The sequence below is a fragment of the Callorhinus ursinus genome, unplaced genomic scaffold, assembly GCF_003265705.2.
Source record: "Callorhinus ursinus isolate GAN/ISIS: 27379988/994484 unplaced genomic scaffold, GSC_fseal_2.0 scaffold9, whole genome shotgun sequence".
NCBI classification, from domain to species: Eukaryota; Metazoa; Chordata; class Mammalia; order Carnivora; family Otariidae; genus Callorhinus; species Callorhinus ursinus.
Genome location: NW_027397071.1, coordinates 15,384,135 through 15,409,003, shown reverse-complemented (window position 1 = coordinate 15,409,003; position 24,869 = coordinate 15,384,135).

Below are 24,869 nucleotides of genomic sequence, written 5' to 3'. Positions count from 1 at the left end.
GTAAAAAGCCATAAGCCATATGCCATTAGCATAACAACTAGATAATAATCATGGGCAGAGTCTAAGACGACAACTATCCTGTGTCAATACTCCTTGAGGAATGTCTTCCTGGGTTTTGTATTCTATGTAAGTTTTAGTATCTGTCTACCAATTTCTAAGAAAAATTCTATATTCCTTGTAAAACTTTTATTGAAGTATAAAATAATAAAGGTTCACATAAATCTGTTGTTTGATGAATTTTCACAATGTAAATACACTCATTGTAGCACACCAAGTACATGCAGAGTACTTTCACAAAAATGAAATGTAATTGTCTACTTTTACATTAAAAAATGTACAGTTTCATTTGTAGTTTGACATTATATGTTGGCTAACTGGGGAAATTAAAACAATGCTATTTTTTAGGATAAAACATTGCTATTAAAATCAAATTAATACACATACAGTTAACATAATTTGATATTATCTAATAGGCCCATGACATAAAATTATATTCCCTCTAAAGTCAAGGAATGTTTTTCTGGACCTGCATAATTTCATGAGATTCTCCTCCTACTCTTGACATGCTTTTATCTGACCAGTAGATATGAGGTACCTGATATCATTACTATGCCATTCTTCTTGTGGACTAGCGTGATGAACTCTGAGGTGGTGAAAAAAATCAAAGTCCCTATGGACCCAATTTTGGCACAGGACCAGCAAGCTGACTCAACTCTATGGCAAGAAGGTTAAAAAGTACAGTGTGTCTTTGCTTGGTGGACAAAGTACTCACCTTCCTTGTTTATTGACTTAGAGAAAAATAGCATTTAGCAGTTAAGTAGTTCTATTCCTCGTGCCAGGGATTGATTGAGCTGATTTGCTTTCCTAAAAACGACCAAACCTAGAAGAGCAGCTGTAATTGGAGTCACCGCCTGATTAAGGTTTCAATAATTCATTATCATTGTGCTACATCAATCTGTCTTTAATAATTGCAAAACTGGCAAGTTAATGGAGATTTGATAAAAATCATCAACCTTGATTCTCTCAAGTCTTTGATGGTGGTAGTTAACTTCATAAGTTTTTCAGAGTTGTGGCATTGCTTTTTGTTTCTTTCTTTGACAGGGAAAGATAATTCTATGACCTTCTACTTAGAATTTGTTTCAAAAATATAGTCCTTACTTTAGGGGCCCAGTTACCGCTGTAATTATCCTGCCACTACACTCTGGAACTGAAGAAAGTTTTCTTCCCACTGACCTACCATGAAGCAAATTTGGGGTAAAATAAACATTGCCATTTATTTCTTGGCTACTCTATTTCTTATTTTGATCAGTGGAGGGGATGTCATATTTTCTCAGGAAACAATATTATAGAGCCAGTGCATGTTAACCTCTATGTTGTCTGAAGCTTTTCATTTTCTATCGCACAGTTATCTTGGTGAATGATACCAAGAAGAAACATTTAGAAAAGGCTAGAATGGAAATTTACATTGTGCACTTACAATGTTTGTAGGGCTTTTCTTCAAGAGAAAGATCTCTTTCCTTGAAGGGTTTTGATGTATGAATAACTCTGGTCAGATTGAATGACTGGCATTGGCCCTGTATCCTGGGACTCACATCAGACTTCTCTTTCCCTAGAATTTTTTTTTTTTTTAACATTAGTGTGCTGCTTATCTGGCATTTCATGAATATTTAGCTGCAACCAATCTTCCTGCTGATGAGCCCATTTTGATTGTTGTATCTCCTACCCAAGGTAATAATATCAAACTTGACTTTAGAATAATTCTGCCCCTTTGCCCCATCTCAACATTCAGATGTGTATTTTGGAACTTTGGGTCCATTTCAATTGCAACACCCTACTAGTATTCTCAGACTACCAAGAACATCCAGTGTAAGTCTTTTCAAAACACAAGTGCTCACTTCAGTGGTTTATTTTTCAATCCCTTGATAATAGAAATATCTCCTGTGTCTTTCCAGGGAAAATAGGAGCAAGAATTATTTGAATTACATCTGATAACACCAGTCCATATTCCTATCTCCCTATATTAAACTTCTTCCCATGTATTACAACAAATTATTTCTGATATCATACCTTCATTTATTATGGGCCATATTAAGTGCAGATATCTATCAACCAAGGCAAGCAATTACAACTTCTCTCAGCTACTCAACCTGGTAAATTGAGTTGAGAGTCTCTGAAATCTTGCATCTATATTTAGAACTTGAGTCCAGTTAAACTTTTGCTCTTCTTTCACTTATCTATTAAGGACATATTTTCTCCATATATATTCACCAAATTTTTTTTAAGATATAAATTGCTACTTCTATCATTCATTTTTTTGCTGCTTGTTTTCCCTCCTGGGGTTTACTAATATAATTTTATAATAAAACAGATTTGACTCTAGATAAATTTCTGGGGAAAAGGAGGAGTGTCAGGGTGGACAATAGGATGACATGGTTTTCCTCACAAAGTGACTCTCTCAGATGAGTATTTAGGGAGTCTTTAAACAATGAAAGATAGACATACATGAAAAGGACTCCTTCAACCTCAAAGAGTCATTCAGTGGTTGGTACTTCAATAGATTCTGATTCACCTTCCACATTTTCTCATAAATACCATCCAAATTGTCAGTATTCCACTCTCCCAGTTGCTACCTAAACACTCATATAAAAGGCATGGCAGGGCAATTCAGTTCAATAGACTTTGTAATTTGGCCACCTATAAGAATAAAAATTACGATTGGTTTTGAAAACAAAGTTTTTGTTTGTTTGTTTTTTAATTTAGCAGAAGACCCAGGATTTTAGTCTATACCTTGAGTTGTTAAGCTATTTATGTTCTCCATTTCATCTCTTCTACAATCTTTGAGTTATTCATGCAAACGTTTCTTGGGTCTTTTATGTTTCCAGTATAAACTTAGGCTTCATAAATGACCACAAGAACAGTAGAATATTTGATTCTTGCAATTATACTTTAAGTAAGGAGGCTTACTCTTCTTTTCTCAAACTGACTTTTTGATCAATCAATAATTATGTAAATAAATGCAATGTTTTGTTTTAGAAACAATGAGAATTTTTTCTTTCCATTTTTTTCTTTATAAGTCTGAGCAAGAAAGACATAAAGAAGACAGTGTCGTTTTTGACTTATATAAAGGGCGTAGGGTATATCTATTTACGATATTCATGCCTAGGCATATCTGGAAAACCAATAGGATGGATCATAAAGAAACCTATTTCTATTTATGGAGAAATAGAAAGAGAAATAGAAATATGGGAGGGTAGTGTGAAGTTCTCTGTATATGAGACTATTAAGATATAAAGTAAGCCATATTGAGTTTGAAAAAAAACATAAAATATAATAAAAAAATGCAAGGGCAATTCTGAGTAAAATATAAGAGCCATCCCCTTGACTAGTGTTTTTATCTAGCTTTAATTTCAGAGTTCAATTGAGAGGCATATGATTAAAATTTAAAAGGCAAAAATTTAAAGAGTTACTTCAAAAAGAGCTAGTTCAAGAATTTAGGGCAAAAGGACTATACTTTATACTGTAAGAGCATTTTTATTTTATTTTATATGTTATTTTATTTCTTTTATTATTTTATATTTTTTGGTGACATATGATGGATGGAATAGAATTGATTCTTCTTGGATCTTTTGTTTCCACTATTTGGTAGTTCTCAGAGCACAGCAACAAACTCCAGGACTCAAACACCTTCTAGTGTCTTTATCATGTCTCCATCAGCCAGTCAAATTTCTTATCCCTTCCTAACTCATCTCACCCAAGTTTGCCATATCAGAAATTTGTCATTGTGTAGGGGTGTGTGTGCACATGAAGGTGCTTTTTTTTTAATATTTTATTTGACAGAGAAAGACACAGAGAGAGAGGCAACACAAGCAGGGGGAGTGGGAGAGGGAGAAGCAGGCTTCCTGCTGAGCACGGAGCCCGATGCAGGGCTCGATCCCAGGACCCTGAGATCATGACCTTAGCCGAAGGCAGAGCCTTAACAACCGAGCCACCCAGGCGCCCCTGGAGGTGCTTATTTTTAAAGCTTTTTCTCTATTTCTTATTATATAAATATAATATACCAGGAGATTGCAAAAAAATACTTGAGCACTTGAAAAGGAGTTGATACCAGGATCAATAGTGAGGGCACAGCTAGTGGAGGTTCTCTCCCACCAGCTGAGGTCTGGGACATTTAGATTACATCTATGTATGTTATTTCCATCTCTGCCACAAGCTCACATAACACCGTTGTGCAGATTAGAAAAAGATGCCCTGTTTATGAGTGAAAGCATATGGTATTTATCTTTCTGAATCTTATTTATTTTATTTAGCATAATAATCTCTAGCCCCATTCATGTCATCACAAATAGCATGATCTTATCTTTTTTATGGCTGTGTAATATTATGTTATATATAGTATATATTATATATACCAATATATTATAGATATGCCGATTATATAATATATATCAATTATTGTATATGCCAGTATTTTATATATATATATACCACATTTTCTTTATCCATTCTTCTATCAATGGACCCATAGGTTTCTTCCATATCTTGGCTATTATAAATAATACTGCAATAAACATAAGGATTCATATATCTTTTAGAATTAGTGTTTTTGTTTTCTTTGGGTAAATATCCAGAAACGGAATTATTGGATCATACGATGTTTCTGTTTTTAATTTTTTGAGGAATCTCCATGCTGTTTTCCATGGTGGCTGTACTAATGTATGTTCCCACCAACAGTACACAAGGGATCTTTTTTCCTCCATATCCTTGTCCATATGTGAAATCTAAAGACCAAAACATCCCATTTACAATTGCACCAAAAATAATAAGATACCTAGGAATAAACCTAATCAAAGAGGTGAAAAACGTGTACTCTGAAAATTATAAAATACTGATGAAAGAAATTGAAGATGACACAAAGAAATGGAAAGACACTCCATGCTCATGGATTGGAAGAACAAATATTGTTAAAAAGTTTATACTACCCAAAGCAATCCACAGATTTAATGCAATCCCTATCAAAATACCAATAGCATTTTTCACAGAACTATAACAAACTGTTCTAAAATTTGTATGGAACCACAAAAGACCTTGAATAGTCAAAGCAAACTTGAAAAAGAAAAGCAAAGCTGGGGGCATCACAATTCCAGACTTCAAGTTACATTACAAAGCTGTAGTGATCAAAGGAGTATGGTACTGGCACAAAGAGAGACACATAGGTCAGTGGGACGCAATAAAAACCCAGAAGTAAACTCAAAACTATATGGTCAATTAATCTTTGAAAAAGCAGAAAAAAAACATCCAATGGGAAAAAGACAGTCTCTTCAACCAATAGTGTTAGGAAAAATGGACAGCAACATACAAAAGAATGAAACTGGACCACTTTATTACACCAAACACAAAAATAAATTCAAAATGGATGGAAGACCTAAATGTGATACCTAAAACCATAAAAATCCTAGAGGAGAACACAGGCAGTAACCTCTTTGACATCAGCTGTAGCAACTTTTTTCTAGATATGTCTCCTGGGGCAAAGGAAACAAAAGCAAAAACAAACTATAGGAACTACATCAAAATAAAAAGTTCTGCACTGCGAAGGAAACAATCACAAAACTAAAAGGCAAACAACAAAACAGGAGAAGATATTTGCAAATGACATATCTGATAAAGGATTAGTATCCAAAATCTATAAGAAACTTATCAAACTCAACATCCAAAAAAACAAGTAATCTAGTTAAGAAATGGACAGAAGGCATGAATAAACATTTGTCCAAAGAAGACATCCAGATGGCTAACAGACACATGAAAAGATGCTCAATATCACTCATCATCAGGGAAAGACAAATCAAAACAATGATAAGATACCACCTCACACCTGTCAGGATGACAGGAATAACACGGGAAACAACAGATTTTGGTGAGGATGTGGAGAAAGAGGAACCCTCTTACACTGTTGGTGGGAATGCAAACTGGTACAGCCACTGTGGGAAACAGTATGGAGGTTCCTAAGAAAGTTAAAAATAGAAATACTCTAGGAAGTTACACTACTAGGTATTTACCCAAAGTATACAAAAATACTAATTTAAAGGGATACGTGCACCCTGATATTTATAGCAGCATTACCAACAATAGCCAAACTATGGAAAGAGCCCAAATGTCCATCGACTAATGAATGGATAAAGAGGAAATATATATATAATGGAATATTACTCAGTTATCAAAAAGAAAGAAAGAAATATACATATATATATATTATTCTGTTCCATTGATCTGTTTTTCATTTTGTGTCCTGATATAATATATAACATATATGTATTATATAACATATATGTAATATATGTATCTGAATGAAACCTTGCCATTCTCAATGACATTGATAGAACTAGAGAGTATAATGTTAAATGAAATAAGTCAGAAAGACAAATACCATATGGTTTCACTTGTATGTGGAATTTAAGAAACAAAGCAAATGAGTAAAGGGGAAAAAAAGAGAGAGAGAGAGAAGCTAAGAAACAGACTTTTAATTATAGAGAACAAATTGATGGTTGCCAGAGGGAAAGGAAGTGGAGGAATGGACAAAATGGGTGAAGGGGAGTGGGAGATACAGGCTTCCAGTTATGAAATGAATAAGTCAGAGGAATAAAAGGTACAACATAGGGAATATAGTCAGTGGTATTCAATAGTGTCACGTGGTGACAGGTGGTTGCTATACTGTGAGCACAGCATAACATATAGAGAAGTTGACTCACTATGTTGTACACCTGAAAATAATGTAATATAGTTTGTCAATGACACTCAAAAATATTATAAATAAAAAATAATAACAAATGAACTAAAATTTTGATTAAAAAAAGAAAATACCCCTCCTCAAGCAACAATTTTGAAGCTAGAAATTCCTCATTTTCTCTATAATAATTAAAATAAGCATAAAGTTATTATGTATAGATTATATAATCTATTAAACATAAGATAATAAAAAATTAAATTTTAACTGGGATATTTAAGAATTCATTTTTAATAATAATTTGTTATAAAAAATTTTACATCTTGCATCATAAAATAAAATTTTATGACTGTTTCAATGTTACTTAATATATCATTTTGTATAAGACTAGTTTCTGTATTTAATACAATATCTCATATATCTAACTCAACAAAAATTAGAATAATGGATATTGTACATTTGACATTAATATAATAACGATTTTCTCAATTTCATATGCACTCTGTTCTACAGCACCATTAGTCATACATAATTTAAATTTGTATTTCAATTTTAAATTAAAACATTATTGTTGATATGCTAAACATTTACTTTCTTTGTGCTTGCTATGGATATGTGATAAATGCTGCCAAACTTTGTAACTTCTGATACTTCTCATTTTTACTTTCCATCCCCAGTAAATTTATGATCTAGAAATAAAGCCAAATTACTAACGTTAGAATAAATAATTAGCACCTACCTTTTTTCATCATTTCAAATAATTGATGAACTAGATAACTTTTAGACAACCTCCTACTTCTACTGTTCTTTGGAAAGTTAAAATGTCTTGATGGAAAATTTCCAACAAGAGTGTATAGTGTTCAATATTCAAATTATAAGGCAAAGTATCGAAATTGTCATAAAATTCATTTGATTAAACTAATTCCTCCAGGTTTCTTTCCCATGTGTGCTTTTTAAACAAATTTAGGCTGACCTGAAAGTAGAAGTGAAATTCATATTCTGCACCACAAGTACTTCCTTCCAATGAAACAAATAGAACTGAAACATTTTTCTTTATTTATGGTTTTTCTGGTGACTTTTTCATTTTCTAAAAGAATATGCAATGACTAAATATTTTTCTCTTAATTTTCTCTATTTTCCAATTTTCTATTTTCTAATATTGGTAATCTTTTTTTAAAAGATTTTATTTATTTGAGAGAGAGAGAGTGCCGAGCAAGAGAGAGAGAAAGAGCAAAAGAGAGTGCACGAGGGTGGGGTGGGAGGAAGGGACTGAAGAAGAGGGAGAAACAGGCTCCACTGAACAGGGAACCATATGCAAGACTCTATCCCAGGACGGTAGGATCATGACCTGAGCTGAAGGCAGACGCTTAACCGACTGAGCCACCCAGGCATGCCCCTATTGATAATCTTTTTTAAACAACGTTTTTCTAACACTTGGGAGAACTCTATAAAGCCTTTAAAATGTAAAGAATGAATATATTTAATCACAAAATCCATAAAAAATTAAATAATCATGGTATAACTGGCAGATAATAACATGGAAATCTCAATTTTTGTTTTTAAAATTGTTCATGGTAAATGTCTACTAGCCACTGTGTTTTGTGTCATAATGAAACTTTTGGTACATTGAAATAGGAAGTAAACCATATTATTTTGGTAAATAAACATAAAAACAAAATAAATTATAAATGTGATATAGCAAAATAATTCAGTAACTGAGGTACTCAGTGATCTGCATGGTTAGGAAAGTAGCTCATTGTGTATTTTATTTTTGATGGTGCGTAATCAATATTGGAATTTTGATTATTAAGCTCACTCTTTCAATGATCCTAAACTAACAATAACAACACTTTCCAATTTCATAAAATTATTTCAATATATTGATTTCATTGACACAAGACAGCTCATTCCCATCTGCTGAAAGTTTTTGTTATAAATTTATAAATTGCTCATGCCTGGGCATAATTTTATATTGAAACATAAGAACATTTAAACAATATAAATCTGTATCATGAGAACTGTGCCTCTTTAGGTGCAGTACTCTTTGTAGTACACAGTATGAACAATTACTGGCCACATCTTTAATACATTAATCATCACAAAAATTCATTTAAATAATTATTAAATAGAGACACAGAGAGGGTAGATACTCCAAATTAGAATTCAAAAGAAACAAATTTAAAGGACTTTTAATCTAAAGAAAAATTGAAATGTTAGCTATCAAACTAAGAGAAAAACAGTAATATAATTTTTAGTGGATATGTTTCATAAAAATTAAATTATAAGTATATATACTCTGTCTAATTAATTATCCTAATATATTTTGGTAATTTTTTTAAACACACACATACATACACAGTATAGACCTATATTATGGCCCACAAGGAACAATAACCCCTGGCATTCACTCCTTCCACACTGATTCTGGGCTTGACCAAGAGACTTGTTTGGCTAATGAGAGATGAGCAAGTGTGATGAAAGCAACATATAATGTAAATACACATGGAAGATTACCCTCTTGGAAAACTGTCCTTGGAGTTCAATTGCCATGCTGTAAAGAAGTTCAGATGCAATTACTAAATGTGGGAGGCTCTGTGGAGGAAGAGGGCTCATCTTGGTTGCCCCAGCCCTCAGTGAGCTCCCATCTGAGCGCAGCTGTACAAATGACCTCAGATCGGACATGTGGAGGAGAATTGCCCAGCTGACTGATCAACAACAGCACTGTGAGAAATAATGAATCATCCCTGTGTTAAGCCACTAAATTTTTGAGTGCTTTGTTACTCAGCAATAGATAACTGAAATACACATATGGAAAAAGATTTTTCCCAGTCAAATTCTGCATGTGCTTATTTTAGGGCATTTTCTTGCCCAAACTTGTTCCATAGAAGATGCAAAAATGTGTTGTTCTTCTACAATATTCATCTAGTATGCCCCATAATGGATTTTGTATCTAATATATAACATTTTATTGCTCCTTGGAGACTTGTTTGGAAATAAGAAGTCCTGCAGGGGTCCCATAGTTAATTTTTTTGAAAGCATGTGGCTATAAATAGCAAGAATGAGTAAACCAGCAGTGTGATGAGACTCTTAAGGCAATTTTAAACCTTAAGTAATTTCCCCCAGAGACACAACTGAAATCCAGGTTTTCAGAGATGTTAAGTTGATTAAAACTTCATCAAATTCTTAAAGGAATAAACAAACTATAGATCTAAAGAAATTGAGAGTTTATGCATGGATTAAATGTACTTATTGACTTAAATAGGTTGCAAGTTATTTTCTTTTTAAGAAAGAAAACCACATTTTTGGAGTTTTGGTCTATGAAGACATAGATTTATGTTTTATGAAATTCACAACAAATGTAGGAATTGTATTTGTGTGCATTCATGCAATTTATACATACTTTTTAAAGTCTTAGAAATCTGCATTGATTCACATATCTTTGAATGGAATATAGAAAATGAATGAATGTGAACTAAGCATACAGAAAACACCATAGCTTATGTCTAGGAATCTTGCATGTGATATCTTAATATTTGTGATATACTTGTTTTCTATACGAGGCCACAGTGTGATATTTTCATCTCACAAGGTAAAATCCCCTGTGACCATTTCCTAAAGGTTGCTATTTTCTTCCCTTTGGGAAAGAGGGGAATCTTTTTCCTAATTTGAAACACGTTATTCTGCAATCAATGGAATTTAGGCAAAATTTCAGAGACTAGAAATTGATTGCAGACTAAGAAATTGTTTAAAAAGTCTTTGGCTTCTTTCTGCAGGATCTAACCTACTTCTTTCAAAGAATTTCTCTACTAATCTGAGGAACATTGAAACAAATCCACACTAATGCAAGACCCACTACTCCAATCTATAATGTTATTGTGATTTAGGTATGGTATATATTGAGTGCTCTGTATTGATCAAAGAGAGAATATGTGGCTTAAAGAAATAGCAAATGGCTAAAATCTAGTAGAAATAGAAAAGCACAATTAGTAAATCTAGGAAAAACTATGAAGGAATAAGAAAAAGACACTTTAGATGGAAAGAAACAAAGCACTAAATGTAAGCATAACTGAATTTGCTTGAATTATATAAACCTAAAGAGTGATGATAATCAATAGCACAGGATGTCAGAATCATATGCTTAATATTGCACCCCTATTGACCCAGCAATAATGCTTTCTTACAGAGATAAGGACATTGAAATGAAAAATTCTACATGTAAACAAAATATAACAATTAATATTGTCTAATTAGATTCATTTGTCTATGGAAATGCTTAAAATAGGTTAATACTACAGACAGAGAATGAGGTTACCAGAAGGTATATGATATGTATAAAATAATTAACTTGAGGTTTTGAGTACTTCTGGTGTATGTGTTCTCCCCCAAAGTTGGTTAAATTCAGTAATAAATACTAAAATAGGTATTAGTGTAGCTATAATAAATTGCCTGATCTTACATTATCATTGATGTTTGGAAGGAAACACCATATATTGGGATATCCAATTTGGAAAGAAAAAAAGAAAACGTTACTCGCCAGATGTCCTGTGCAAGGATATAAGATTCATAGTAATCTAGGCACTCTGCTCTTACCATTACTTCCAAAATTGAAGTTTTCCAGAGATAATAGAAAAGGGAAGTCAATATTATGTTTTAAAGAACAATAGTTTTATAATGACACAACTTCATGGTTATAAGATATTAGATACATGAGGTTTTCCATCCTAAAGAGAGAGGATAAAAATACCTAATTTAAACAGATGTTTAAAAAATAATTGAAAGGGTTCTGGAAGGATGGCTGTGGGGACAGCATTGTTTAACAGTCTCTCTAAAACCCCCCACAAAAATGGACAGAACCTCTCGAAAGCAAAACCAAGAAGCCCATGGAACGCATTTGCAAAAAAACTAAGTAACAAGATATCCCCATAAAACCCCAAATATAAGAAGGTAAAGACAGACTTCCAACAGCTACAAGACTACATGATGTCATTTTCTATATGGAAAAATGAAAGAAGCAATATGGTGGCATGTGTTGGGCTGAGAAAAGGAAATCTTCAAAATAGCCAACAGGTATTCACTCAGAAAGCATAGGAGGCCAATTTGAGAAAAGAACGTGAAATCAGGAGGCATTTCCTCCCACGTTCCCTAATATGGATAAAGCAAGAAGCCTATCATAAGGAAAAATGAGCAGTGTAGCCCCATATGCTCACAATTTTGACCCACCAGAATTCCTTCTAAAATAGAGACACACACTGGCAACAACCTTTAACAGTGAAAAGAATCTGCTGGAAGTGAAATTAAAATGAACTGGCAGAGACCATAGAGGCAAGGAAAGAGAACATCTAGACCAAAGCGGTGGAGGTGAATACTGCCAGAGAAATCTTAAGCAGTTATATTTTTGAGCACTACACCAAACACAAAAGAAAGAGTTCTGTGAAGTTGAAAACACTATCCTAAAAAATCACTGAAACCAACTTCACATAATAAATAAGCAAAAAAAAAAAAAAAAAATCAAGATCAAGTCCCATATAAAATTATTATAAGAACAAGAAAAAACAATAAAAGAACAGAATAATATCCATTCAGACTGAAATTTTGCCATCAAAAGTGTTAGATCAAAACTGTAACTATTTCAAAATAAGCTAAAAGACATTATCAAAATGGCATAAGACATGAAAATACAGTACCAATCCGAATTAGATAAACTCAGAAATAAAGTGACAGAACTGAGGAAAAAATTAGAAATAGAAACAAAAACATTTGAGAATGATTAAAATAGAAGAAACACTGAAGCAAATAAATGCTGTACTTAATATAATAAAAGAAGCAGAAAGTACAAAGGAAAATACAAGGAAAAATTTGAAAAACAAAAAGAAATGAAAAAAAAAGATGGATTAGAAAGAAAGTGGCATGGAGCACCTGGCTGGCTCAGTTGGTGGAGTGCATGACTCTTGACCTTGGGCTCATGAGTTTGAGCCCCATGTTGACTGTAGAGATTACTTAACATCTTTTAAAAAATAAAATAAAATAAAAGGGAAAGTGGCATGTATTAAAGATAGGCAAAGAAGACTCACAGATAATAGGAAATATCACTGGTGACAGATAACACTGAAATAATACAGATACAGATAACACTAAAAAAGAAAATCAAAGCAAGAGAACAAAACAAATATTAAAAACTACAGTTAAAAGATACTTGTCTAAAAACAAAAACTTACATTAAGAGAGCACACTGAAGTTTTGATATTGACACTTAACAACCACTATCAGAATACATTCTAATAAAATTACTTGACCTTAGAATAAAAAAAAAAATTAGGGCACCTAGAAATAAAAAAGCACAAAACTTATAAGGAAATAAAATTATCAGTAGAATTTTGACAACAATGCTTCATGACAGAAAAAAATGTAATAATATATTCACAATACCAAAGAAAAGTGTGATCCAAGTATTTTTTATTCAGAAAAACAAACATTTAGCAAATAGCCACCCACAAGGCAGAACTCAGGACATATTGTTCTCATGGACATTTTTTGAGGAAATTATTAGAGTACAACATTAAGATTCCTACTGGACCAAAAAGGGACACGTTGAACTGTAATAATACTAATAATTGCAATAGCCGGAAACCTATTAAACATGTATATATCTATGGGTTCACAATGATATTGGTATAAGATTGACATTCTAATTCACAATCACTATGGAATGACTTTGTTGTGGTTATTGAATTGATTTTTGAGAAGGAAGCATTCTGAGATTGGGAAACACCCAAAAATGACTTTCCCAGGTAAAAATTAAAAATGAAATATCCATAGAACTAGCTACTATAGATTATATACTTAATTTAGCAAACTGCATTAAATCATATAACTCAGATACTTTTAAGGGCCCAATAATTGGTGATTTTGTCATATTTAATAATGGCAGCAATAATTACAACTCTTTGTGAAGGTATAAGTAGTTTCTTCCCTTGGATCTGTTTGGGTTCTTATTCATTCATTCATTCACTTATTTTATTTTTAAAGATTTTATTTATTTGAGAGAAAGAGTACATGAGCAGGGGACGGGGGAAGGTCAGCAAGAGAGGGAGAGATAGAATCTCAAGCAGAACCCTGCTGAGCATGGAGCCTGATGGGGAGCTTAATCCCATGACCTGAGCTGAAATCAAGAGTCCGATGCTTAACCAACTGAACAACCCAGGCGCCCCTCTGCTGGGGTTTTTAGAAAAGTCATTAATGACTTCCACTGCACTAGACTACAGTTGGGAGAAAGTCCACAAAATAGAAAAGTGACTATGAAAATTAGACAATTAAAATTCTAAGATGTATTTATTAACTAATAAATCATGAAACTTTTCTTTCCATACAGAGCTTTCTGGGTATAAATGGCCATAAGGCTATTTTGAAATATATATGTATATTTCAAAATACATATGTATATATATTTTATATATATGTGTGTTTTTCACTTTATACCTGTATTTTCAATAGTAGTTTCTGAAAGCTAAAGTCCTCATACTGAAGAGCCTCTAATAATCAATAATATTGTCAATAGCAATTGTGAAAACTGATAAGTAGTGGAAAGTATAAATTGCAGAAGCATTAGTTTCCTTGTTTGTTTTGTTTTTTTGTGGATGAGGACTTTAGATTCTCAAGAAATTACTTGATTGTCATTCAAATATATGATATAGGGGAATCAATGTTCTCTGCTTTTAACTTAGCTAACTTCATGAAAATAGACCGAACTATATTATTCTACTTGGGTTGATTGAATTATTTGGATAGAGTCTAGGAAGAGACTCATACAAGACAATGACATAAAGAAGTAGCTTGCAAAGCTATCTTCTAATTTAATTACAGATGAAAAATAAGCAAGAAGTCATTAAATGGTGTTTTCAAATTAGCAGATACAAATTAATGCCAAATAAGACACCAAAATTATCTGCATGTGTAAATAATGCTATATTAAATCAAAAGATAATTTAAGTACATACCAAGAGAAGTAAGAAACTCCCACTCTGTAACCTCCCAAGATAGAGCAAAAATCCAATGACTAATATGCTCCTTTACTGTGTATATTTAGCCCAACTAGTTCAGCAAAGCATCAGAATATATTATTCAACATGTTAAAGAAAAAACTGACTCACTCTTCTAAGCCATTCAGTTAGAAATAACAGAACTGTATATCTCTCATTTTTTGAGAATTCTCCTAATGGAAGAGTTATAACAACAAACAAAATTAAAGAAGATCATAAAATCATATAACATGCCCTTATTTCCTCTCTCATATTAATGATTTGGATTGGTGCTAATACTGGAGAAGACAAGACCTGGAGATAATTGAAAATGTGTTATACCTTTCATATGTTCTTAAAAAATGTGGTAAAAAATTGATTTTGGCTAAGCAGAGCCCTTATGATATGGCCTCATAAAATGCCCTCTCTCTAGTCATGTATATACTAAAGAATCTGTAAAAGGTAATGAGGTTTGCTGAATAAATGAAAATATGAGGTAGATGTTATTATTGATAAGAAATTGGGATATATTCAACAAGAGAGTGGCATAAACAATGGTAAATCAGAAATATACATTAAATGTAAACCAAATAGATAAGAAATACAAATAAAATTTGATGTTAAAATATGAAAATATAAAGCCAATAGACTAAAGGGTAGAAAAATAAGATAATCAAGTGGCTTAAAAACATTAGCTTAATTAATATTTATTTATGTCAAGCACTATTCTAAGCACTATTCTAAACACTGAAGATGGAGTGGTAATCAAAGAAACTCTGCTCTTTTAGAGCTCACATTCAATTGGATGAGATAGACAATATAAACATATATAGGTAAGCTGGGGAAAATTTCCCTGAAAGGTGATACTTCACCAGAATGTTGAGTAAAATAAAGAGGAAAGTTTCACAAGTACTTGGAGAAAGAACACTCTAGATGGAGGGAATGTAAAAGCCAATTATTTAAGTCAGTTTCATGACTGGCATTTTCCAGTATTTGCAAAAAGGCCAGTGTGGCTGGAGTACAGTGAACAAAGGAAACCCAAATGGTAGGAGAAGCCGGATCACATATGGCCTGGTAAGCTTTGGTTAAATATTTTGGTTTATATTCTTAAAAGCCATTTCATCAGGGAACATTTAACATTTAAGTAAGGAGTAACACAACTTGGTGTATATATATTTATTTATATAGAAATATTTAAGATTATTTATTTTAGAGGGAGAAAGGGAGAGTACAAGCACAGGGAAGGGCAGAGAGAGAGAATCTCAAGCAGATTCCTTGCTGAGCGCAGAGCCTGATGCAGAGCTTGATCTCACAACCCTGAGATCATGACCTGAGCCGAAATCAAGAGTCAGAGGCTTAACTGACTCAGTCACCCAGGCGCCCCACAACCTGGCTTATATTTTTTAAATGTCTCTTTGTTATGTGAAAAATTGATGTTGGGAGAAAAGGCAAGTTTACAAAGGAACCGATTAGTGGACTACTGCAATGGTCTGGATGAGAGGAGCTGGTGGCTTAAACTAGGCTGATAAAATGGAGGTAGTGAAAAGTTGAAAAGATTCTGGATTTATCTTGAAAGCAGAATCTACAGCATTTGCTGTTGAACTGGCTGTGCAATATGAGAGAAAGAAGGGCCACACATAGTTCTGAAGACTTTTGCCCTGAGTAATTCTATAAATGGCAGTATAATGTACTGAGTTGAAAAATACTAGAGTAAGGAGCACATTTTGGGGGAGAAATGAAAATGTCAGTTTAGGGTTGATTTTCTTTGAGGTGCCTGTTTGATATTCAAGCAGAATATGCGAAGAGCATATCTTCAGAAATTCAGAAATAAATGATGGTTGTAGATACGCTTCGAGGAATCATCAGTATATATTAACATTCAGAGGCATGAGATGAGAATGTACGATCTAAACATTTAGAGAAGTGAAGTTGAGGAGTGAGCTAGTGGCACAGGGACAAGTGGAGATCCAGAAGAAACAGGACAGCAGAAAAGACAGAAAACTTCGGAGTCTAGAATACTGGGAATAATTGCTATCCGGGAAGCCAAGTGAAGAAAGTGTTTCACAAAAGGAATGACCATTGTTTCAAATGCAGCTGAGAAACCAGCAAGATAAGTCTAAGAAATAACCATTGGATTTTGAAGTCTGGAGGTTTCTGGTGACCCTCATGAGAACTTCTGTTAGAATAGTAGGAACAAAAAAGCCTACCAGGCATAGGTTTTAAAGACCAAGGAAACAAGGACATAGAGCAGCATAAAAATTCTCTTTGAGAAGGTAATTGCAAAGTGTTAGGTCACAACAAAAAACACGTTTTTGAAGAAGTATTCTATGGCATGTTTTATGCTGATGTGGATGAAAAAGAGGAGAAAAATTGTGTTGCAGGAGCAGAGGCAATTGTAAAAACAAAGCCCTTCACTAGGTGATTGTGGGTGGCCTGCTAAGCTGTTCCTTTATGACTTTTTTCTCATTCCTCTAACTTCTAAATATTCCAGGGCTTCAAGATTATATCTCAGGACTTCTCTAATCCAAATCGTTAGCCAATTTACTTAATCTCATGATCTATAAGTATCACCTATGATAAGAACTCCAAGTTTATATATTTAAGTGGCCATGCAACATTGACACTTGGGTATTTACTGTGTGTGTTTAATGTGAATGTCTCAACGCTAACTGATGATTTTCTTAGAAGGCTGCTTGCTCCCCAGGCTTTCTCACCTCAGTCAAATGCAAGTCTATCCTTCTAGTTTCTCGGATCTAAAACATTTACTCTTCTCTCCCTTAAACATTTTAATTGCAGCTTTTCAACGTGTGTTGATTCTACCATTTAAATATATTCAGATTCTGACAACTTATCACCAATTGTACAACATTTGATTCTCATGATTCGCAGTAGTTATGTTCTATGAAGTCACTGTGAACACTGAATTAGAGAATGCTGAACCATGGCTTCTAGGGAAAACACAGTGTTAGGTTCCTTAGAACCTCTTGTGACAACACATCCATCAATTGATCAACACATAATTTTGTTCTATGTGAGTTTCTGTTTAAAGACAACTCATTTACCATATTTTACTGATTAATTAACCCTGAACCAGCAGTCACTAGCACTATAACTTACACTTGAACAAGCTTATCTAACACTTGTATTTTCTCAGCCTTCCTGTTCTTAGAACACTAAACAGCGCTTCAAGACTACATTTGGGGACCATTTTAAGCAGTGAAATCACAAAAATGCACAAAATGTGAAAAATATGGCACTAAATAAACCATGAAAGGACTCTTGTTTATAGTATGAAAGCTGAAACAAGAAGGTATAACACTACCTTATCGACTTCAGCTGGGAATGTGTATGTCGGGGGGCTCAGGTTTTTTGCTGCTCTACACATGCTTGAGAATGACCTTGAAAACATTGTGAGTATTGATTTCGGCTCTACAAATAAATTTTAGGAAGTAGGCAAACTTTCAAATATGGAATCTACAAATAATGAGGATCTATTTATTACCAGTTCCTCTGCTCTTTCTCTACTTGAATTTTCTCCATAGCAATTATCACTACCAGGCATACTATATATTTTCCTTATTTTTTTGTATATTGTTTGTCTCACCATGAGGAAACAGAGAGTTAAAAATTTTGTTTATGCTGAATCCTGATGCCTTATAATAAGACCGGGCACATAATAGGCACTTAATAAATATTTATCAAATAAAAAGAATTAAATAGTTATAGACAGATGGTTTTAAAAGTGAGACAGTGATATACATATTTTTTGAAATTTAGTTGATTTTTTGATGAGTTAATAAATTTATATGACTTAAAATTTTTTAAATATAAAGGGGTATGCCATGAAAAGTCTCCCTATACTATAAATGAAATTCCAAATTTACCATGTTTTACATTTCCACATAAAATGGAATCTATAAAAAGTAGATTAAGAACATATGGCAAAAAAAAAAAGAATCTGAGGAAACCATATAAACTTGAAAATCAAAGTTACTTGTGAAAAATGTCCCCCCCAAAATGAAAAATATCAATGAGATTTGAAGTGAGAATATCTTTGCATAGTCAGAAAAGGAGTGCAGGAGAAAAACAGAATAATTACAAAAACTAAAAGCAGCACAGTTCTGGAGGTAGCTAGTTAAGAGCTGATGTTTAGATTTATAGGAATTATGTGAGCTAGTTTTTAAACACAGACTGTATTAAAAATTAAACCACATACTTACAATTAAATGAATTCTATTAAAATTACATGAAAACAAAGATAAGTACCTCAAATTCATCACTTGGTAATTGTTTTACTATACTATTTCTGCTATCTTGAGATTTATTGTATTTGCGTGGAGATACCATACAAATCACAACAATGTTGATGAAAGATAGTTGGAAGGCAGGCAAGCAGGGACAAGGGGCCCCCACCCTAAGAGGAAGCCACCCTTAAGACGATTTTACAGCACCCTGGAAAGAGCCCTCCACCCTTTCCCATGTAATAGGTAGATGACAAAATCCTGATTGGGTGACAGACACAGGGAGATTAATCATATTAAAACAGCCCACCAACAAGTCTATAAAAACCCCTAGACTTAGAAACTCTGTTGGCACCCCTCTTGGGTCCCCTCCATCTTCGGGAGCTTTGTACTATCACTTTACCATCACTCAATAAACTTTGTTTTGCTGCCACCACTGTCTGGTCTGCCTCTTCATTCTTCAAAGCGGCGTGACCAAGAACCATGGGCACCGAAGGAAAAGAAATCTTGCAACAATGCAATACCACTTATCTCTCCCAAACTCAGTGATATCAGGTTAATGGCTTAAGACAGGCATGGTGCAAGTATTTATATCACATAATTGGTAAATGCAATAAGTCAGAGATTAACTTATTATTCTGTTCATTATCATATCTAAATTTAAGGAAGTAATAGAAAGATATTGTTAATGCAATTAAGTTTAAAAAGTATATCATGTCTGTATCCATTATATTATGAAGAGCACCAAAAAATTCTCCCAATATTTGAAAATTATGATCTGATTCAGCAAAGAACTACTAATGTCATTGACAAATAAATCAAGTTCTGAAAAACATTTTTTTGGTTCACTTTTGTCTTTCTTATTAACAAAACTGAAATATCATCCAATCTTCATGTCAGAACTCAACTTAGAGAGTCAGTTGTTGAACTTTACCAGCAGTCACTAACTAAAACCCAGGCTATTTGAAATTAAAGTTGAATAAACATGTCTGAAGACAGGAAGGTATATAAGTTTGAGACTGAGAAAAATCATGCTAAATTAAATGGAATAATTCCACAATATAAAAGTGATTAGATGGAAGTGATATTTATGGAAAGCAGAAAATAAAGATCTAGTAGATGAGGAACACAAACGGCATTCCTCGAGAAGAGAACAAATAACACAAGTGAAAATATTATCTTTCTCAGGAATGATTTTTGAGGTATTTGACATCCTGTAAGCTGCTGACAGTCACTACCTCTGCTAACATTAGCTCTCAGGATCCCACATTGGACCAGGTGCTGATCATGGAAGCTGTAGGATCTGTAGGCTAGAGCGTGGGGGCAGTGGAGGAAGGGGACACCGTGAGGCCACAGTTCATCAATGCTGTTCAGACATCACAACTGCATGCACAATGGCCTTGTCTTTATTTAGTATGTCTTAGAAAGTCTCGGATCTTAACTTTGCTGCCATTTCCTTAACCACTCAAACAAGTTCAACTGCTCTTACCGTACACTAAAATAAACCCATGTATCTTGTGTAAAGGGCCCTTACCTCAGGTCTAATTTTACATTTATTTGCCTGACTAGCAAATAGGTTTTATTTTACCTCCTGCTGAGGTAGAGTGAAGGGAAGTAAAGTGTATCCTCAGAGACATCAACTGACAATTGTCTCAAATATCCTTTTGTGTTTTCTAACATGAGGCACCTTTTATCTCAGGTTTTATTGCTCCTTTCTGGGTAGAAGATGATCAATATACTGCACAAGAAATCCTGTCAAGGTAGAAGTACTCAATCTGATGATCTGCCGATTGCCTCTTCTTCCTCCTTCCTTCACCTGCCTTATGTCAGAGCTTTCTACCAGGGGAAAATGGGACACAAAAAAATGGGATCATTTTGTCTTATTTATTAAGGTTCTGGGCAGGAAAGGGTTAAGTAGACCGGTCTGGATTACTCAAACCTTACCCATAGCAAAGAAATGTCTGTCTTCAGGATTGGCTGCTCAGTGGCCCCTGAAATTAAATCTCTGGACTCTTGGAATATTCCACCTAAGAAGAGTATCTTTGTATGCCTAAAGTCTTAGAACAGGAGATACTGTACCAGTTTGGACTGCTGAGTTACCTTTCTTTAGACTAAGGAACACATTCTACAGTCCGCAGTATGGGACTTTAGTAAAGTGGGTCGGGGAGTTTCAACCAATATTGAGGGATAATGCTAGAGTGGAACTTTGGGACAGGGCTTCGGGACAGGACCTCTTGACTATTTTAGTATAGACAGAGGCCGACAAGCCATGGGGCAATGGCACTCCATCCTAACTGCTGAGGATCAAGGGGCACATTTATGAGAATCTTATGGTCTTCTACATGTATGGAGGGTCGCTGGGGATACCTGTAATTTCTATTAATGCACCATGATTGTCATTTCCTGGAGAACAGATCAGAATCGGACATATTTTATAGTACAGTTAGCAGAAATAGGGACGATTTTGAACAACACCCATGTCCTTCCATAGGAGGAAGGTGGGCTCTGCTATATAGCCGTATCCAATGAAAAAGTCTCAGTATAAGCTTGTAAACTAGGACAAGGTGTCTGACTTTGTCCTTAACTCATTTGGAGTCAGAAATAACTAGGTCTTGGTCAACTGTAATGATTTCTATCCTTAACATTTTATGGTATGTGGACAAGGTCCAATTCTTTGGGAAGGCATAGCAAATATCTTTGTGATTCTTACTGATTTGTTCTGTCTCAAAACCGAATTGTACCATGACAATGCTGTAATATGGCATCACACTGGCACTGTTGGTAAGATTCAGCTACCTTATGTAATTAAGTCATATGATAATACTCATACTGCAGTCAAATGTATTGGAAGATCAAGTTAAAGCCTCTTCAGGACATATTACCAGTAGAAATGTCTGGCCTGAGGAAAAATTATATTTTTCTAGCTATCAGCCAAATTCTGTGCTGAAAACTTTGGCCACATTTATCATAAGGTAAATGTAACACTAGATTAGACCAAGTGAGGAAATGAGTGATCAAATTAGTACAAAATGTGAAAACGTATACAATGGCTTTTCAGGATGCATTAGTTGTTTCTCTAAATCTATCTGGACCCTGCAGTGGCTTCTCTCAATTTTAGGCTATTTATGCATATAATATTGATGTATTTATTACATAAATGCTAAATTAAATGTACATGCTGAGAAAAATATGATCCTTTTTCTGTGAGAGCCTGGGCCAAGTCGGGGTAGAGTGAGCAGGAAAGGGTTAATTCAGCAGGCCAGGGCTGCTCAAGTCCTACCCATTCCAAAGAAATGTCGGACTTTAAGTACTGGATCTTCACTGGCTCACTGGATATAGCCTCGGAACCCTTGGAATACTCTGCCTGATATAGCATTTTTGTATGTCTGAAGTCTTAGGCCATGCCCAGGTTTGACCGGTTTCACCAGATTTATCCTAACAATGTAATTTATGGGACCAGCTTTCCTGGTTGGCAACATTTCAGAAGTTTTGTCATACGTTATTGCTGGGAGAGTTCAGCATGTTTCCAGGCGACTCCACTGGGAGGGGACACCTGGAAACTTGAGTCTGGTTTTTCCTGGACCTCACACAACATACTCTTTTCCTTTGCTAATTTTGATCTGTATCCATTGATTGTAATAAACTGGGACTGTGAGTATGACAGCTTTTTTGAGTCCTGTAAATCCTGAGAGCAAATCATCAAGCCTCAGGGAATGTGGGGGACTCTTGACATAACTCCATTTCCTGCTTTCTTACCTTCTGTAAGTGGACTTTTAAAATGATGTCTTAACATTTTTCCAGACCTGGTCCCACTCTCTAGATACCTCTAATTAAAAGGTAGTTCCTAAAACTACTTATATAGAAGTCTGTATCCTATCAGGTAATATCTATATCTGTATATATATATATATATACCTAGCCATATTTATCTCTGTATCTATTTATCTTCACAAAAAGGGAAAATGTGCATGTAGAGAGATAGAGACAGATAATAGAGATATGGATATAAACATGGATATAAATACACAGACAGAGATGTATATCAATAGTGGGTTTCCCCCCCATTTTGGCCCAGATTTTGCTTTATTTTTTAGACAGTTTTGGTTAATTTCTGTTTTCAACTTTTAGTCCTTTTTTTGTTTCATTGAAGACTATATTTTTTGTGTGTGTATTTTCATTTCATCTGTTTTTCACTATTTTTGTTATTTTAAGTGGATTTCAAAAGAAATACAAAATGCCTTTATTCCTGGATTTTTAACCGGATATCCTTCACTACTTTATAATATAGAAAAGTGTGAAATGTTTTGAATTGAATCACTTTTAAAGAATAGTCCCAAACATCATTCAGGCACTAAGTAAATTGCAGCTATTACAACTATGTCCATTTATTTTATTCAGCTATATATTTTCTTTTTTTTCAGCTATATATATATTTTTTATATAAAAGATTGTGAATTCTTTCAAGAAGATACTGAATAAGTCACATAAAATGGCACACAAATCATTATTTGCCTGATTTTGGTAGAAGAATGCTCAGATCTTTTACTAAAAAGCACATCATGAGACAGTGTTCTATGAATTATTAATCTGATTAGTGAAGAGCAATAATCATGTATTTTTGTAGTATTACTGTCAACTTGAAACGAAGTAGTTCTGTTTCAAACAGAAGTAATATAACTTAAATAACAAGCAACAAACATACGGATTATTTTAAACATGTTGTGGAAATCAGAAGTATTAACTGTGAGTTCCTTCAGAAAACTTACCATACCTGAAAACTTATTTTCTCTGTACTGAAAAATGTTAACACCTAATCCTCAGGTATGTTCCCTGAAAACTTATTTCATGCAAGTCCAATGCCTAAAGGGGGATTATTTTCTTTCTAGGGACTTTGCTTTTAATTTAGAGCAAGTGTCAATCAATGGGACAACTTTTAACTTGGCTCTGAATTGCTAATGTCTCTTATAGTTCTCTGCAAATTATGAATAAGAGAAAAATATAAGGTCTGCAATAACTCCTATTCCTAGAGATTCAAATTTAGCAGAAAATGTATTTCTCTATTAAAATATATGCAAATATATTACAAAATAGAAAGTTTTAAATGGTTTGAGAAAAATTATTATACATATTACTTGATTTGAAGAGAAAAGCATGTTTTTCCACTGCCCTAAATTGGATTCCTAGCTAGCGGACTCTGTGACAGAGATTAGTGCACAGGAAATTTATTAGAGAGTGCTCAGTGGATCGGTGCCTATGGGAAAGGGAGGGAGGGATCAATATCTGCATTACTAGAATGGGAGAAAACAGTATAGAACACCAGGTGAAGTTGAAGTGTCATGCAACTTCGTGGTAGCCTCGGCAACACTGTGGGAGTTCTGAAGTTAGGATGACTCTTCAGAGTTGCCTCAAACTGTTACCCCTGTATGAAATTTTATTTAAAAATTCAAGAGAGGGATAAAATATATATATATATACATATATATATATATATATATATATATATATATATATATATATATATACCCTCAAAGGCAAAGAAAATGGGAGAGAAAGCAATAGCAGACAAGAGACAACAACAATGTTTTCAAAGATGGAAAGTGGACAAGGGAAGAGTATCAGAATTAGTAGAGAAGAAGAAAATGAAATTTAAATGTTTCCAGAGGGAGATAAGAAGAAGTAAGCCATTTTCCTCAGAGAGCCTCATAAAGTCTTGATTGGAGGAGTATAGAAACATCCTCAGAGCTCAGAATTGAAAGAAGGAAGTGTTTTTAACTCACAAATTTGTTTTGTGAGGACTGGGAGATGTTTTATCATTGACACAAGTCAAAATTTGACTTGAGTTTACCCACATCAAATAAAGTTTAAAGGAATGGTGCGAGGGGAATGTAGAATTAC